The sequence below is a fragment of the Rana temporaria genome, chromosome 8, assembly GCF_905171775.1.
Source record: "Rana temporaria chromosome 8, aRanTem1.1, whole genome shotgun sequence".
Lineage (NCBI taxonomy): Eukaryota > Metazoa > Chordata > Amphibia > Anura > Ranidae > Rana > Rana temporaria.
In genome coordinates, this window is record NC_053496.1 from 127372554 (window position 1) to 127391301 (window position 18748).

Here is an 18748-nt window from a genome sequence, read left to right on the forward strand (position 1 = left end):
AAGCTATCGTAGTAGGTAACCCTAATTGATTTACATATCAGTTGAAGAATGGGTGCTTAGTGAATATGCTGGTTCAATTTATGCTTACTGAAAACCAATGTGTATTGCTTTGCAAGTCATTATTGTTTTACAACAGTTTAATTCTGTTCTTTCCTGAAGGGCTGGTAAAACATGGAAAGCAATAATTCACTTAGAAACTCTCAGTGCTGTCGTTTCTTCTGTCAGTTATCTAAATAAGAAAAGCTAATTGAAACAGTGGTAACATTCCTACAAAATTACAGTGATATTATTGTGTTTTTGTGGCTTCTCTAATATTAAGGGGACTTGTACAGGGACCTTTTTTTGTCAAGCAAAAAGATGGGCCTATTTTAACGTGCATATGTCGCAGGGTGATACTGCGAATGCACCTATAAATGATGTGCCAACGCCCCGATATTACGAGAATTTAAGCGAGAAACTATTGAATTGGGCTTTGAGGGCACACAGTACAATTTGTATGGAAAACTAGAAATTTATTAATATGAAATATCATAAGATCAGACAGACATAAAATCAAAATATAGAAATTAGGTCAGTAACTGGTACTACAAGGGTAATAGCAACAAATATACAATCTTATTATGCACAAGCTTCGTTAACAAAGCACAGTTACAGGTACAGTGTTGAGTTGTATATCCCATGTAGTATTCCGGAGGTTAATGGAGGGCTTGCTCAAAGCAAGCCCTCCATTAACCTCCGGAATACTACATGGGATATACAACTCAACACTGTACCTGTAAACGAAGCTTGTGCATAATAAGATTGTATATTTGTTGCTATTACCCTTGTAGTACCAGTTACTGACCTAATTTCTATATTTTGATTTTATGTCTGTCTGATCTTATGATATTTCATATTAATGTATGAGAGTTATCTAACACCTGCCATAACTGGGTAATGTGTGAGATACGTTGAGTGTGATAATGGGGTCTTGTTTAAAAGAATGAAAGGTTCTCCTTGACATGACTAGTAGGGTGTGAGGTGGTCTTCCCTGTGTGCAGAAATCAAGCTTAAGCAGCAAATGGCTAGGGGGGTTCTTCAGAAGAGGTACGACATACTGTGTAGTATGGATGTGGCAAGTGTTTGAGTCGGTGCCACAGAGTTATGAGTTGGCCATCTGAGCAGTTGAGTGTGGACACACTTAACTGCTCAGACAGTGCAGAAGTGTTGAATACAGTAACAAGCAGTGCTATAGGTTATTCTTTAAAATGACCATGGTTGTGACAACCTGCAGCTTCCAGTGTCAGACATATAAGGTAGCTTCGTGCAGTATAAGTTCAGTGGTTTGCAATCCTAATTTAATGGGTTTCTGTGACTTGCTTTCCATAGACTGCACTAATCATCCTGAAACCAAATGGGCAATTTAGCACTTTAAGAACTGCAGTGTCCCCTGTTCCCAGAACTGAGCTTATGATCTTGATTATACTTTTCTCTCTGTAAAGGACAACAGTGCATAGAGCAGTGATTTATTGTCTTTGCAACCATGTCCAAAAAATGTCTAAAGTATGAATACATCAGCATTCGAAGATGTTTGGGTTTAATACACAGTGGTGTTTATCTAGTGCCTAGCCTACAGAGTGCTAGAGCGACCAGTTTTAATGCAATAGTATGTCACATATTTAATAGCTTTGAAAACGAATGTCAATGACCTTGCTGTAGAATGATACATTTGTATCAGGAAAACAGTAATAAGTGCAAAAAAAAAAATACTGTAGCCAACCTGAACTAAACCTTGAGAAATTAATTTTAATAATACTATATTCAATTTTGAAGTGGGTGCTTAGATCCACTCCCTCTCACCTCTTATGCTTCACTATTGGCTAGAAAGACTATCACATTGAAGAACAATTAGTGGTGCTGCAGAGGCCACAACCAAAGTGCTGACTTCTAAGCCTGTTTATGGTTTTTGGAAGGTTCTAGTTTAGGTGATTGATTACAGCCTTCTATGCTGTTATGATCATAAATACAATGAACCTTGACAGTTTATGCCTTCAAAGCTATGCATTGTGAAATAATTTACATTTTGTAAATGTTAAGTTTTTAAGAAAAACATGTATTACTTCTTGGCCTTTATTCACCTATATATAAAAGCTTACAGGAAGTTGGAAAGTTAGAAGCAGCAACCTTTAACCCGGAACTGTATTTCCTCCATTTCATGCCTACTCCTGGATCTAACAGACTCATGTATGAGAAGCTCTTAAAACATTCCTGGACTAGTGATGGTATTGTCTGTAAGTACTCTTACTGATGAACTGAGGCTGCTGTGTAATGTTTAATGTATTGACACATATGTTTTGTTTATGCTTATGTTGTAGTTTTACAAAGTTATTCAGAAAAAATAATACATACAGATCTGATGTCTCACGTTTCTTGACTTCTGAATTATTGTTAAGCTGTCTGACTAGTGTTATACAACAGTTCAATAACGCGAAGCAGAACAATGTATATATATATATATATATATATATATATATATATATATATATATATATATATATATATATATATATATATACATACTATTAAAGAAAAGGAGTTTTCCTAAGAAAACTTATATAGTCTGACTATCCCTTACCATAGGGGCTGGAGTTTTAGTGATAAAACATAATTTACTTCTTATCCTGTACTTTCAGTAGCCGTCAGCTTTGATATATGATACTCTGACAAATAGCTGCTTTAGAAAATGACAAATTGCCTTCTTAAATCTCTTGTGATTGGACACTCATCTAAAACAGATATTAACTGTAAACCTTTTTATGTAATTCAGTTCTCCTGATGATAACTTTGGCATTGAGTAAATACTTTTAGTTTTATTTAAAAATGTTGTGATATTCTGAAATACTATCCCAAAAGAAAATAAAAAGCTAATTTTATATTGCCAGGGAGTTCTACAATTATTTATTAGATTATTTGCCTTGCACTGCTTGGTTTCTGGATTCGATGTTCTCAATAGACACTCTTTACATTAAGATTACATTACCACATTTGGCTTTTGGGTGCTATTGATTCCTTCCACAATTTAAAATTCATATTAATCAAAGTTGAGTTCCAAACATTCATTGTCATTGCATTTGCAAGCGACATTCCTGATTGGCAACCTGTGCTGCACCGCCCCCCACTTCCCCCCTTTTTGGGAGTTGCTGTATTGTAGACACTGAAAATTAGGTACATTTACTCACTGCAAAAAATACATTCTTTTGGAATACATTGTTTATGTATTTTTGCACAACTACAGATATATTCTTCAACCAGTAGATGGCAGTGTTTATACATTTGTGACTGCATCCATGGTTAAATTTGACATCTTTAATCTGTATAATAAAGTTTCCTGTTTCATGTCTGCAGTTAAGCAGCAAAGCCCATGTGGACTGCACACTATGGGGGTTATTTACCAAAGGCAAATCCACTTTGCACTACAAGTGCACTTGAAAGTGCACTCGCTGTAGATCTGAGGGGGACATGCCAGGAAAACAAAAAACAGCATTTTAGCTTGCACATGATTGGATAATAAAATCAGCAGAGCTTCTTTTCATTTCAGATCATCCCCTCAGATCTACAGAACTGCACTTCCATGTGCACTTGCGATGCAAAGTGGATTTGCCTTTCATAAATAACCCCCTATGTGTCTGTTCTGTAGGGCTATACACAGAATTTCTAACAGGTCATGGCCTCAGGCATAACACTGTACCCAATCTAAATTTGTATAATTTTCTTCCCACAAATAGAGCTTTCTTTTGGTCATATTTGATCACCTCTGGGGTTTTTATTTTTTGCTAAACAAACTAAAAACGACCAACATTTAACAAAAAAAAAACAATGTTTTTCTTAGTTTCTGTCATAAAAAAATTGTCTCCTTCCCTGGTGGGCACTGATGGGAACTGATGAGTTGGCACCGATATGGTGGCACTGATGAGAAGGCACTGTAATTTTTCAAATTGATGGCACTGATAGACAGCACTGATATGCAGCATTGATAGGCACTGATAGGCGGCACTGATATGCAGCACTGATGGGAACTGATAGGCAGCACTGATGGGTACTGATAGGCGGCACTGATGGGAACTGATAGGTGACACTGATGGGCACTGACAAGCAGCGCTGATGGGCACTGACCAGCGGCAATGATGGGCACTGATAGATGGAACTGATTGGCATTGATATGTGCCACTAATTGGCACTGACAGATGGCACTGATGGAAACTAATAGACAGCACTGATGGGCAGCACTATTGATGAGGTCCTGACAGGTTTTACTGCTGGGCACTGATTGGCACTGTGGTGGGCACTGAGAAACTTTATTGAGGGGGCACTGCTGACAGCTGTTGGGCACTGATTGGCACATCTGATGGGGGCTGTGAGGAAAATCAATGTGCTGATTATCAGCACAAACCCCCCCTCTGACAGAGAGAGCCGTCGATCGGCTCTCCCTGTCTGCGTGAACCGAGGAATGCCGTTTACCGGCACTTCCTGGTTCACGCGATGAACAGCTGTGATTGGTCAGAGCTGATCATGTGGTAAGAAGCCATTGTCAGAGGCTCCTTACCATGATCATAGATGCGGCGTGTCAGACTGACACGTCAAACTCGTGATCGCTGCTCTGTGCGCCCACGCGGGCATGTGACAGCATGTTATCCTGCAAGACGTCATATGATGCTCAGTCAGGATAACAGAACCACCTCCCGCCCATCAATCTGCTATAGGCCGGGTGAGAAATGATTAAAGACGTAAAATAGGAATAAATACAGTAACATGCAACAAGAAACACATGAATGTTTTGTGTGCAAAAAACAAAGTCATTTAACCACTTGCTTACTGGGCACATATACCCCCTTCCTGCCCAGGGGAAATTTCAGTTTTCAGCACTGCGTCGCTTTAAATTAAAATTGCGCGGTCGTGCGACGTGGGTCCCAAACAAAGTTTGTGTCCTTTTTTTCTCACAAATAGAGCTTTCTTTTGGTGGTATTTTATCACCTCTGCGGTTTTTATTTTTTGCGCTATAAGCAAAAAAAGAGCGACAATTTTGAAAAAAAAACACAATATTTTTTACTTTTTGCTATAAGAAATATCCCATTTTTTTTTTTAAAAAACTATTTTTTTTCTCAGTTTAGGCCGATACATAGTCTACATATTTTTGGTAAAAAAAAAAAAAAAAAATCGCAATAAGCGTATAGTGATTGGTTTGCGCAAAAGTTATAGTGGCAACAAAATAGGGGATAGAATTCTGACATTTTTATTTTATTTTATTTTTTTACTAGTAATGCGGCGATCTGCGAATTTTGGCAGGACTGCGATATTGCGGCGGAAACATCGGACACTTTTGACACATTTTTAGGACCATTCACATTAATACAGCAAACAGTGCTATACAAATGCATTGATCACTTTATGTATTGCCGGTGACAATACACTGGGCTAGATCTCAGAAGAAGCTCCATTCGGAACTCTTCAAATCTACCTTGGGAAACAGAATCAAAACAATCCATCCACATCAAACAGCCGCAGATACACTGGACGCCATAAACGCAGCCCTGCTACAGTCAGCCGATTTAGTAGCACCGAAACGCAAAGCCTGCATTCGAAAAAGAAAGTCCGGCTGGTTCAACAACCAGCTGTCGCTTCTGAAGCAAGAGCGCAGAAGGGCGGAAGCCGCCTGGAAAAGAAGTCCTGCAGAGGATAACCTCATCATCTACAAGGCAATAACAACACGATATCATAAAGAAATCTTCAAAGCCAAGAAACATCATTTTTCTTTGGCGATTAACAGCGCCCTAAACCGCCCCCGCGAACTCTTCAAGATGGTCACCCAGACCATGAACCCAGGATGTCTTGAAGTCCCCAACTCAGACACCCAAGAGTTCTGCAATGAACTATCGGATTTCTTCATCAACAAAATTGAAAGAATCCGGGAAAGCATCATGCAAAACAATACCCCCCTCAACCCCACCGTCAATCAACCACAAAACACCCACAGAAACGCTCTACAATCAACAAAGTTCACTCTGGAACCGATCTCCATCGATACCACAAAAAATATCATTGGTGCTTTGCGGAACAGCACATCGCCCAATGATATCATCCCCACCAAACTGCTGAAGGAATGTGCCGACATCCTGGCACCACCCATCACACAGCTTATAAACCAGTCATTTAAGGAAGGCACAGTGCCATCCCTGTTGAAAGAGGGCACAATCCAGCCCATCTTGAAAAAACCTAACCTGGATCCCAAGGACCCAACTCACCGCCGTCCCATAACAGGCCTTAATGTTCTCTCCAAGATAATGGAGAAAGTAGTGGTACAACAGCTGCAACAGCATCTAGATACCCACAATCTACTGGATCCATTACAATCAGGCTTCCGTCCCGGACACGGGACAGAAACGGCCTTACTCAAAATATGGGACGATGCCCTCGAGGCCGCAGACGAAGGAGAATCTTGTCTCCTGGTTCTGCTGGACCTAAGCGCAGCCTTTGACACGGTAGACCACAAACTGTTACTGATGCGACTAGCCAAGGTAGCAGAAGTCGCAGAAGGTGATTTACCATGGTTTTCTTCCTTTCTTGAAAACCGATCACAAACAGTTAAATTGGGTTGTTTCACGTCGGAAAAGCGCACGGTGTCATGTGGAGTCCCCCAAGGATCCCCCCTGTCACCGGTGCTTTTCAACATCTATCTTCGCCCTCTCTTTGATATTATCAGTAGCCAAGAACTACTCTATCACTCTTATGCAGACGATACGCAACTGTATTTTCGCATCTGCAACAAAAAGGATCATCATCTCAGTTTAGAGAAATGTCTCTCTTTGATAGAAAACTGGATGACTAAGAGTTATCTTAAACTCAACAGTTCAAAAACAGAACTCCTTATGTTTCACGCCAGCCGAAAGAGTCAACTGGCAACAACCTGGACACCCCCGCCCATTCTGGGCCAAATCATCACCCCTAGCTCCAAAGTCAAAAGTCTCGGGGTCATCTTCGACACCTTCATGACAATGGACGCACAAATAGGGTCAGTAGTCAGCGGAGCGCACCATCTGTTGCGCCTACTACGCAGACTTATTCCATTTATCCCCAAAGAAGACGTAGCAGTCGTGGTGGGAACAATCGTGAATTCCAGACTGGACTATGCAAATGCCCTTTACCTCGGACTCCCAAAGTACCAAATCTCTCGTCTGCAAGTCGTACAGAATACGGCCGCCAGACTTGTGACTGGGAAAAAAAAATGGGAATCAATCTCACCTTCGTTGAGAACCCTTCACTGGCTGCCAGTAAAAGACAGAATTGCATTTAAAGCACTCTGCCTGACACATAAGTGCATCCATGGGAAGGCTCCGCAATATCTTTGCGACAAGATAGAACCTCACAATTCGAATCGCGTTCTGCGATCCACCGACCAAAATCTGGTCAGGGTACCAAAAACCAAATACAAGTCCAAAGGAGAAAGAAGGTTTGCTTTTCAGGGTCCTAGACTATGGAACGCTTTACCAACCAGCATTCGGTTGGAGGAAAACCACCTGACTTTCAGAAGACGAATCAAAACTCTGCTCTTTTGATGACATGAGACACGAACAACTAGCGCCCAGAGGCGATTCGGTTCGCATGCGCCGCGCTTTATAAGTTTTTCATTCATTCATTCATTCAAATGTGACTGGCAGGGAAGGGGTTAACACAAGGGGGCGAGGAAGGGGTTAAATGTGTGACCTGGGAGTGATTCTCACTGTGGGGGGAGGGGACTGACTGGGGGAGGTGACCGATGCTGTGTCCCTATGTACAAGGGACACAGTATCTGTTTCCTCTCCCTGACAGGACGTGGAGCTCTGTGTTTACACTACAAGTGCAGTTACTGTAGATCTGAGGGGGACATGCAAGGAAAAAAAAAACAGCATTTTATCTGGCACATGATTGGATGATAAAATCAGCAGAGCTTCCCCTCATTTCAGATCTTCCCCTGCATCTATGGTTAAACTCTATTAGCTGGATTCAGAAAGACCGCCGCATCTTTAAGGCGGCGTAGCGTATCGTATTTACGCTACGCCGCCTTAAGTCAGAGAGGCAAGTACTGTATTCACAAAGCACTTGCCTCCTAACTTACGGCGGCGTAGCGTAAATGGGGCCGGCGTAAGCGCGCCTAATTCAAATGAGGCTGGGGGGCGTGTTTTATGGTAATGATTGGTGACCCGACATGATTGAAGTTTTTTACGAACGGCGCATGCGCCGTCCATGTACATATCCCAGTGTGCATTGCTCCAAAGTACGCCGCAAGGACGTATTGGTTTAGACGTGAACGTAAATTACGTCCAGCCCCATTCACGGACGACTTACGCAAACGACGTAAACATTTCAAATTTCGACACGGGAACGACGGCCATACTTAACATTGACTAGGCCAGCTATTTGTTGGAATAACTTTAAAATGCCTTACGTAAACGGCGTATCTTTACTGCGACGGGCGCACGTACGTTTGTGAATCGGCGTATCTAGGCATTTACATATTCTACGCTGAACTCAACGGAACCGCCACCTAGCGGCCAGCCTAAATATTGCACCCTAAGATACGACGGCGTAGGAGACTTACACCGACTTAACACTCTCTGAATCTGGCCACAAGTCTTTTTAAGTTTCCTGGCTGCAGTTAAGAAGCAAAGCCCATGTGGACTGTGCACCGTCTGTCTGTCTGTTCTGTAGGGCTATATACAGAATTTCTAACACATTCAATATTGTTTTTATGAATGCAGAACTTCATTTGTGTCTTTTAAATCTGTCTTGAGTTCAAATTTAGATGACCTTTCTGTTAAATAAGCCTGTGGGGCAGATCCACAGAGCGAGTACGCCGGTGTATCTACTGATACGCCGGCGTACTTTCAAATTACCCGCGTCGTATCTTTGGTTTGAATCCTCAAACCAAGATACAACAGCATCTGGGTTAGATCCGACAGGTGTACGTCTTCGTACGCCTTCGGATCTAAGATGCAATACTTCGGCGTCCGCTGGGTGGCGTTCACGTCGTTTTCCACGTCGGGTATGCAAATTAGCTATTTCCAACGATCCACGAACGTACGAGCAGCCGGCGCATTCCTTTACGTCATCTCTAGTCGGCGCATAGTTAAAGCTGGTATTTTGTCGCGTATAGTTAGACTTGCCATGTTAAGTATGGCCGTCGTTCCCGCGTTCAATTTGAATTTTTTTTTTTTGTTTGCGTAAGTCGTCCGTGAATCGGAATGTACGTAAGTCACGTCTAAGTTAAAAAAATGGCGTCCTAGCGACGTCATTTAGCGCAATGCACGGCGGAAAATTTAGGGACGGCGCATGCACAGTTCATTCGGCGCGTGGAACGCGCTACATTTAAATGAAACACGCCCCCTAATCGCCGATTTGAATTCCGCCGCCAGAGATAGACTACGCCGCCGTAACTTACAGTGCGAAATCTTTGAGGATTCAAAGATAACCCAAGTAAGTTACGGCGGCGTAGCGTATCTCTGATACGCTGCACCGGGGCAGATCTTTGTGGATCTGCCCTATAGAGTATGATGGGCGTGTAGCCAACTGTGCTTGGGACATTATAGTATAGATGAACAAATTGATTTGTACAAGTCAAAACTCCAGTGAACTGAAAAGTGGTCAGCTGACCTATTACCTTTTCCGTTTTGGTTTGCAGAGTAATAGTGGTTCTTCCAAACAGGAATCCTGCGTATATAGCTACCATATTTTTCGGCATATAGGACGACCTTTTGGATGCAAAAAAATGCATCCAAAGTCGGGGGTCGTCTTATACGCCGGTACCTGTCTCCGTCAGGCTGCGGGCATCCATAATTTAAAAGCCACGCCTCCTCCTCAGACTGTTCCGCGATTGGCGGAACACTCATTTTCCCAGCAGGGCCTCTGTTCAGTGTTCTGCCAATCACGGATGCCTTCTCATCCTCGGACGAGAGGACATCCGTGATAGGCGGAACACTGAACAGAGGCCCTTCTGGGAAAATTAGTGTTCCGCCTATCACGGAACAGTCTGAGGAGGAGGCGCGACTTTTGAATCATGGATGCCAGCAGCCTGGAAGCCAAAATCTGAAAAGAAAGTATGGTAGGGAGATCGTCTTTTCCGGCACAGTGGAGGCATGTGGTGGCACAGTGGAGGCATGTGATGGCACAGTGGGGGCATGTGATGGCACAGTGGAGGCATGTAATGTGATGGCACAGTGGAGGCATGTAATGTAATGGCACAGTGGAGGCATGTAATGTAATGGCACAGTGAGGCATGTAATGGCACAGTGGAGGCATGTAATGTAATGGCACAGTGAGATCTGAAAAAAGCCTGTTTCTGTCAGCAGTTGTTCCTGTCAGCGGTTGTTCTGGCTACCCCTTAGCTTCCAGAAAGACTAGTAGGAAGGGGGTAGTCTTATATGGCGAGTATATCCCAAAACCAACATTTTTCCTGTAAAAATAGGGGGTCGGCTTACACGCCCAGTCGTCTTATACGCCGTCAAATACGGTATATCCTTATTAGTTTTCTAATGTTGTAGGGGATACTATTTTTTGCCCTACATGCACCAATGACCTTAAAAATTACCCCATGATCGCCTTGACAGGCAATCATGGTAATCACATGAGCATTCTTTAATTCCAAGAATTTTTATTGAAAAAGTTTTTCAAAACATACATGCATCCAAAAAATAAGAAAGGCAATGGGTACATGAAGAGCATCTCCAGTTGATTCATATACAAACAATAATACAAGGTGCCGTTGTGAGGCCTGGGACATGAACAGTGCAACCTGTCCCCCCCTCGCGATCCCTCTCATTGGTCACTTCAGGGGGCACAGGCAGTAGACGTATTGCCTCTTGTTCGGAGATAAGCTCCTGTTCGTGGTGAAAATACTTATAACATTGATACCCCAATCCGTAAAAAGTATATTCAGTAAACAGATGCTAGTTGAACAAAGAAAACTAAAATAAATGAATACCTATGTAAGGAATAAAATCAACAAAACAAAACAAAATTCTCCCGCAGTCAGATCTATGGGTAGTGAGTGCTTAGTGTTAATAGCAGTATTAAATTTAACATTAAAAAATATGGAACGCTTCACGAATTTGCGTGTCATCCTTGCGCAGGGGCCATGCTAATCTTCTCTGTATCGTTCCAATTTTAGTATATGTCCTGCCGAAGCGAGGACCACATGAGCAATCTTTACAAACAGGCCTGCCATCTTCCGCTGTGCATTATTTTGTAGAAAAAAATAATTAACAAATAATTATTTTAATAAAGTGATTTAAAATAAACCTGTTAAGAGGGAAATGGATTTTGTTCTAAAAAAAAAAAAAAAAAATATATATATATATATATATATATATATATATATATATATATATATATATATATAAGCAGGAAATTTATTGAAATAGAGCATCCTAAAGGCCTAATATGTCAACTATACGTACAGTATTTGTTGAGGTAACCAATGAATGTTGAAATTATTAACGTGTATGTAAAGTCAAAGTTTTATTAAATGTATTTCAAATTTCCCATTTAACAAAAGGTATTTGAAAATTTTAGGGGAGTAAAAGCACTGAAAGATCTGAAAGGCAACATTATACAGGTGTCACTCTTTGCATATATGATAAACAGGATATTTCTCAGTTAAAAATTTTAAATCAGTAAACAATGTTCCTCTACAGTGCCCTGAAAAATTATTTATACACCTTGAAATTTTCCAAATTTTATCATGTTACAAAAAACGTAAATATATTTTATTGGGATTTTATGTGATAGACCAACACAAAGTGGCACATAATTGTGAAGTGGAAAGAAAATGATAAATGGTTTTCAAAAAGTTTTACAAATGAGAGAACTTTATTAAACAACTGTGTTATTAGCAGTATACAGAGACAGTCAATATGTCAAAGACAATGGCCCAGATTCACAGAGAGCACGGCGCACATTGCGCCGCCGTAGAATAACCACTGTACGCTACGCCAACGCAGCGCAGAGAGGTAAGCATGGAATTCAGCAAGCCAGTGCTCTCAACGCTGCGCCAGCGTGGCGTGGGTTTCTAAGGCGTAAACCGGCGTAAGTGGAGGTGGGTGTGACCCATGCAAATGAGGCGTGACCCCATGCAAATGATGGGTCGAGTGCCAGACAGATACGTATCACGTGACGTGGACGCATCCCCCTGCACCTGCTCACAACCACGTCGGAACAACTGCCTAAACTACGCCGGAACACTGCGTACGGCGTGAACGTAACCTACGTCCAGCCAGACACACGTCCAATGTAAAATACGACGGCTTGTATTCCCTGGTGCAGACCTTTGCATGTCTGCTGCTGGGTTGCGCCTCCTTTATGGGGAATAACTTTACGCCGGACGTACAACTTACGGGCACCTCGCATAGCCTGTGTTGGGCGCACGTACGTTCGTGAATCGCCGTATTTCCCTAATTTGCATATTTGAATGGCTAATAAATGGGAGCGCCACCATTAGTTCCCATGTTGCAAACAGCCATTGGAAATAATAGTGCCATTTGTACTACTATAAATTATATGAAAAACACTAGAGAAAAATGTAACAATACATTTAAGTGTTTGTTCACCAATGCCAGAAGTCTGCCAAGCAAAACAGGTGAGTTGGAAGCTCTGGTGCATGAGGAGAGCTATGATGTAATCGGTATTGCTGAAACTTGGCTTCAATCCTCACATGACTGGGCTATTAATATTCCTGGCTATGCTCTCTTTCGGAAAGACAGGGTAAAAAGGAAAGGTGGAGGGGTCTGTCTCTATGTGAGAAGTGACCTCAAAGCAAGCGTGAAAGAGAACCTGGTTGATGGAGAGTGTGGTGAGGCTGAAGCATTATGGGTGGAACTGCATACAGATGTGCGTAGTTCAAAATTAATCATTGGAGTTTGTTATAAACCACCCAATGTTAATGAGGAGGTGGAGACTCAGCTCCTTGCACAGATGGAAAGGGCTGCAAGGGCTGGGACGGTGATAATAATGGGGGATTTTAACTACCCAGAAATTGACTGGATTAATGGCACTTCTGGGACAGTTAAAGGACAAAAATTTAAAAACCTATTGCAGGACAATTTTATGGTGCAGTTTATTGAGGCCCCAACTAGGAATGATGCTCTGTTGGACCTGATAATCTCAAACCATGCAGAGCTTATTACTAATGTTCAGATAAAGGAACACCTGGGTAGCAGTGATCATAACATGATTTCATTTAATGTTAACTATAAGCAGGAAATACATACAGGAAATATTAAAACACTAAATTTTAAGAGAGCAAATTTTCCAAGGATGAGGGCTGCTCTCCAGGACTTGGACTGGGAGGGACTATTGACACAGATGAACACAGAACAGAAATGGGAATTTTTCAAAAAGACTGTGTGGAACCTCACTGCAAAGTATGTTCCCATGGGCAATAAGTTTAAAAGGCTAAAAATAAAACCTATGTGGCTCACGGGCAAAGTTAAAAAAGCTATAAACAATAAGAAAGTAGCTTTTAAAAAATATAAAAATGAAGGAACACTAGTGTTGTTTAAATGTTACAAAGAATATAACAGGATATGTAAAAAGGAAATCAAGGATGCAAAAATTCAAAATTAACGACAGATTGCAAAAGATAGTAGGACAAACCCCAAAAAATTCTTTAAATATATTAATAGTAAAAAGGTGAAGTCTGAGCATGTAGGCCCCTTACAAAATAATCTAGAGTGGGTGACTGGGGACAAAGAGAAGGCAAATTTATTAAATGCTTTCTTCAGCTCTGTGTATACAATGGAGCATGGGGGAGCTCATGTCCAAAATGGGGGTGGGAGTGACACAGCCCCAAATCCACAATGGCTCAAAAGTGATATGGTCCAGAAATATTTAGACAGAATAAAGGTGGATAAAGCACCTGGACCAGATGGCATCCACCCACGGATCCTAGGTGAGTTGAGCTCTGTCATTTCAAAGCCACTGTATCTAATATTTAGGGACTCATTAATGACAGGAATAGTACCACTGGATTGGTGTAGAGCCAATGTGGTGCCTATATTTAAAAAGGGAACAAAGTCTTTACCAAGTAACTATAGACCTGTTAGTCTAACTTCTATAGTTGGGAAGATACTGGAACGTTTAATAAAAGACCACATGGATGAGTTCTTGCAGGAAAAAAACTATTTAAGCAGCAGACAACATGGATTCATGAAAGACAGAAGTTGTCAGACAAACCTGATTTCCTTTTATGAAGAGGTAAGTAAAACCCTGGACAGAGGCGTGGCTGTGGACGTGATATATTTGGATTTTGCAAAAGCGTTCGATACAGTTCCGCACACACGGCTCATGTGTAAGGTAAGGTCTACAGGATTGGATATATCAGTTTGTAAATGGATAGAAAATTGGCTGAAAGCCAGAATTCAGAGAGTCGTGGTTAATGATTCTTACTCTGAATGGTCCAATGTTATCAGTGGTGTACCCCAAGGTTCAGTGCTGGGACCCTTACTTTTCAATATATTTATAAATGATATTGGGTCTGGGATCAAAAGTAACATTTCTGTCTTTGCAGATGACACCAAGCTATGCAGTGGAATAACGTCCTTGCAGGATGTCTCCAATTTACAAGCCGACCTCAATGCTCTGTCTAATTGGGCGACTGAGTGGCAGATGAGGTTTAATCACAAACAACAAAAAAACGCGCTGATAACCCCCCCACCCTCCAATCCTTGGCAGCAGCAAGCGTGTGAAAACACAATAGCAATAAACAAAAAGGAAAAGCCGCGCCACAAAAACAATTAAATCACACACATTGGAGATGTGATGAATCCGTGGCAGTTCAGATGACACAAGTATTCACAATGTTCACAGGCAATAAGATACAGTCCTTGCAGTGATCGATCCTATGTTCCACAACACCCAGTGACAAATATGCATACAGTGACCCTCCACCGGAATATGGAAAGCCGCTTACCAGAAGGCAAGCGGTTTAAGGCAGGTGGCTATAGCCCAGCCCAGGCCTTTATCCCTCTGATGGGTCCCAGGAAGCTCTCCGTCCCCTGAGCGTGATGTCTCAATACCACCGTGGAGATGAAAATAAAGAAAGACAGGCGCACATAGCGTAACTCTGTAGCATACACTTTATTTTAAAAAGGGTAAAATATACTCACAAGCGAGCGTGTTTTAAAACAGCATTAAAAGGTAAATTGCCGGCCGGCATACAGGAGCCCTACTCCTAGTCGTGGTGGCGTCACTGCGTGATCCTTCCCAGACGCGTTTCGTCGCGATTGGACGTTGCCAATGGGGGTAGGGCCAAGCAGTACCTCACCACCTATATATAGATCCGCCGCCCATTGTGAACGGCTGTCTATGAGTCCGGGTGCGCCATCTTTGATGTGGTATACCCTGCCCATACTTGGATCACACTTGGTGTGTCCGTACGCACAAAAATAGAAGGCTGAATCTTTATTACATAAAACATTGGAATTCCCCATCTCCGTAACGGAGTCGCCTGTCTCCGGCTTGGGAGCAGTATTGATCATCACGATCGAGGGGCCTATAGGAACTGGAGGGAGGAAGGCTGAATGTCTGGCACCGGACATTCCTTCCAATTTCTATTGCTCACCTCACCACCGCCATCTAGTGGATGCAGAGGAGTTGGTTTACCTCTCTCTAAACTTAATGTATAAGAATGCATTAACTCCTTTTTTCCCCTTAGGGATAAGGCGGGCCCTGAAGGATATTCAGCACCCGAACTATCTCAATACTCTACCTCCAATGGAGGGGAGTGGTATGCACCACCCCCTCCACCACCTCAGAGTGTTCCTGCCCTGAGACCCAATGACTGCCCGAATTGGGGTTTTCGCAGGGCCGGGCAGGGCACCAAGAGATTAGGAGAAAGAGGAGAGGAAACAGAGGGGGGAGGCGCCACAGGACAGCTCAAACGTCCCAAAACATAACTGGGCAGGGTATCTTTAACCTAAGTTCTAAAGTCCTAAGTGATTCAGAGAAATTATTGCTAGATAAAGGATTAAAATATGCACCCCCCAGAGTCTAAATAAGTTCGGCACTTACATGGACATCCATAAATTTATCAGGAAAATTAACATTAAACGTTACATGATGGGAGTGTCATGCTCTAATCAACCATCTGTTAACCATTATGTGCATTCTGGCCTGGCGAACGCCTCTTTATTCAACCCTCCAGGAGGACTGGCACCATCCCTGAAAACTTTTAGGGATGTCCTTATTAGGGATTTGGAGTCGATTGAGACCAAAAAGGCAAGATTAAATAAAACTCTACAAGAAGGGTTGGATTCTCTCTGTACGAATAAGGACCTGGTAATCAGGCCAGCGGATAAGGGGGGTGGGATTGTGATTCTCGACAGGGCAGATTATCTGAGAGAAATGCACAACATAGTAGACGATGCCAACACCTACTCCATCCTACCAAGTGATCCCAAGAACCGCTATAAAAGAGAATTGGAGAAACTAGTGGAGAGGGGTGTTTTTCAGGGTATATTATCAATCAAAGAGAAACTATTTCTCATACCTCGAGCTCCCCGTACTCCCACTATGTACTATCTCCCTAAGTTGCATAAGGATCCTGTCTGCCCCCCGGGACGTCCTATAGTGAGTGGTATAGATTCCATCACGTCCCGGGTGGGCAGATATATTGATCTTTATTTGCAACCTTTGGTCAAGAAAATTCCATCATATGTGAGGGACTCCAAGCATATTATGAATATCATCTCTGATCTACCAGCTATACCCAATCTATGGATGGCCACCATAGATGTGACATCATTATATACGATCATACCCCATGCCCTTGGTTTTGAAGCAGTCAAATTGTACCTAGACAGAGACTCTGGCCTACAGCCAGAGCAGGTGGATTTCATCATGTCCCTGTTAAAATTTGCGGCAGATTCGAACTATTTCTGGTTCGAAAACTGCTTCTACAAACAAAATACAGGAGTGGCGATGGGAGCCAAGTATGCTCCGAGTTTGGCCAACCTGTTCATGGCCAAGTGGGAGGAGGATGTCATCCATTGTCCTGTGGGCGAGATATATCGATGACATCCTCCTCCTATGGGCTGGTGAGCATGGCGACCTAGTTGACTTCATTGGGAACCTCAATACCAATGATAGAGGGATTAAATTAAAGTTTGAGGCAAGTCAGACTAGCGTGCATTACCTTGACTTGACCATTCAGGCTAAGGAGGGCAAGCTTGTGACCTCGACTTATTTTAAGAGCACTGATAGGAATGCGGTCATACCCTTAGACAGTTGCCACCATGCACCGTGGCTTAAGGGGTTTCCTAAAAGCCAGTACCTTAGAGTAAGACGCAATTGTTCTGACCTTGAAGACTTTCATATTCAGGCTAAAGTCTTGACCGAACGGTTTCTAGAGAAGGGATATTGTCATAAATCCCTGGAATTAGTCCGTGATCAGGTGGCGGCAATAGATAGGAAGGAGCTGTTGCGAGATAGGGAGGCCAGGGAGGGAGACAGTTTTTCGGTAGGGGTACCTTTCATTACTACTTACTCCATCCAACATAGGGCCATTACTCACCTTGTCAATAAACATTGGCATATTGCCATGAGTGATCCACACCTAAAGGATATCTTACCTCCGAAACCTAGGGTGATTTTCAGGGGGGTTCAACCTTTGAGGACCAAGATCTCCAGTAATGTTATTGACCCTCCCCTTAGGGGATCAGGTTTTATTTTCGATCAATTAAAGGGATACTACAGGTGTGGTCGATGTCGAGTTTGTACCCTTAATTCAAATAGACAAAGATGTGTTAGGTCTTTCACCTCTACAGCCACGGGAAAGACCTTTAAGATTGGACCATGTGTGACTTGTGCCTCATTGGCTGTGGTTTATTTGATACAATGCCCGTGCGGCCTCCAGTACGTAGGCCGTACCAAACGGGCGTTTCAAATACGGGTCAATGAACACATCACAAATATACTTTCGGGGTTCAAAAAACATTCTGTTTCAAATCATTACCGTCTCAAACACAATAAGGATCCCTCTAATACACTGTTCCTAGGGATTGATAAATACAAGCCCCACTGGAGAGGAGGGAATCTGGTACGGGAAATTTCACAGATGGAAATGGGGTGGATTTTTCGTCTCAAAACTTACACCCCTTTTGGCCTGAACATAGAAACGGATGTCAATGCTTTTATAAATAACGCCTAGTGTAAGCCCAATGTGATCGGCTGTCATGAGGGTGGGATTGGCAAATCTTTTCTATGAATGAACATCATTTAATTGATGTTTATCTCCATTTATTCACTTATTTAATTTTTATTTTAAAATTTTCACTCAACATTTTATATCCATTACGGATAGCTATCTGCACAATTGGTTGATAAGGAATAACACATTTTTTGATGATCAACTATTATGAAGTAGATCATATGGTTTGGTTACTTTGATCAATGCACTTCAGGGACAAGTGTCCCCATACACACAAATGAACTTTTGAGTTCTAATTTTTGTAAACATATTTGTAGTCACAGAATTTTTCCTTTTTTTTTTTTTTTTCCTCACAGTATATTTCACATTCATATGTGGTCGGCGAATATTGAAGTGTGGCATAAAGCCAACATTTCATGGACGCCTTCTGTATTTGGTTGTTTTTCATATAAATAGTGATACATATCCTATGTTGTAACACATGGAGAGTTTTATTAGTTTCACCATTATGGGTTAAACACATTATAATTTTTTAGG

General features: G+C 42.1%; 1 non-coding gene across 1 annotated transcript; it reads right to left on the reverse strand.

The window, feature by feature from the left end:
• Positions 1-11093: 11093 nt before the first annotated feature.
• LOC120912607 lies at positions 11094-11200 on the reverse strand. The gene has a single exon (XR_005743140.1). It is a non-coding gene; the product is annotated as a U6 spliceosomal RNA (small nuclear RNA).
• Positions 11201-18748: the final 7548 nt, after the last annotated feature.